The sequence below is a fragment of the Rhinopithecus bieti genome, unplaced genomic scaffold (genome assembly GCF_001698545.2).
Source record: "Rhinopithecus bieti isolate Rb0 unplaced genomic scaffold, ASM169854v2 scaffold_17181, whole genome shotgun sequence".
NCBI classification, from domain to species: Eukaryota; Metazoa; Chordata; class Mammalia; order Primates; family Cercopithecidae; genus Rhinopithecus; species Rhinopithecus bieti.
This window is the reverse complement of record NW_016808676.1, coordinates 63,342-64,026: the sequence shown is the minus strand read 5'-3', so window position 1 is coordinate 64,026 and position 685 is coordinate 63,342.

The window sequence follows — 685 nt, the reverse complement described above, 5'->3', positions numbered from 1 at the left end:
CCCGTCTCTACTAAAAATACAAAAAACTAGCCGGGCGAGATGGCGGGCGCCTGTAGTCCCAGCTACTGGGGAGGCTGAGGCAGGAGAATGGCGTGAACCCGGGAGGCAGAGCTTGCAGTGAGCCGAGATCGCACCACCGCACTCCAGCCTGGGCAACAGAGCGAGACACCATCTCAAAAACAACAACAACAACAACAACAACAACAACAACAACACAACATCTCCTAAAAATAGTAATGAAAAACTCTGAATAAAAACATTATAATTAAGATACTTGTAATTATTACTTGAATAAAGGAACTATTTCAATGCTTGAAACAAATACTTTTGCCCGTTTGCATCTAAAATGTCATGTGATCAAAATATCTTGGTTTATTTGTTTCGTTTCCTCGAGGAGAGACAAAATCATGTGTGGAAAAACCTTAAGTGTGTGGAAATTTCAGCAAGAAGTTAATTCACAGAAATCACTAAGAATAGATTCCTAAAAGGGGTATAGTTCAGTTTACATTTTCAGATTTTGAGATCAGGATGTCGTGGTCAAGTCTGCAGATGGGAAAGGAATGTGGTCTATGTCACACTGAGCATATGACAGACCATCAAAGAACACACCTGCTCCTGGAGAAGACCAGGGCACTGGAAAAATCATGGGTCTGACAATAAAACCATTTCCTTTGCCATTTGCCAT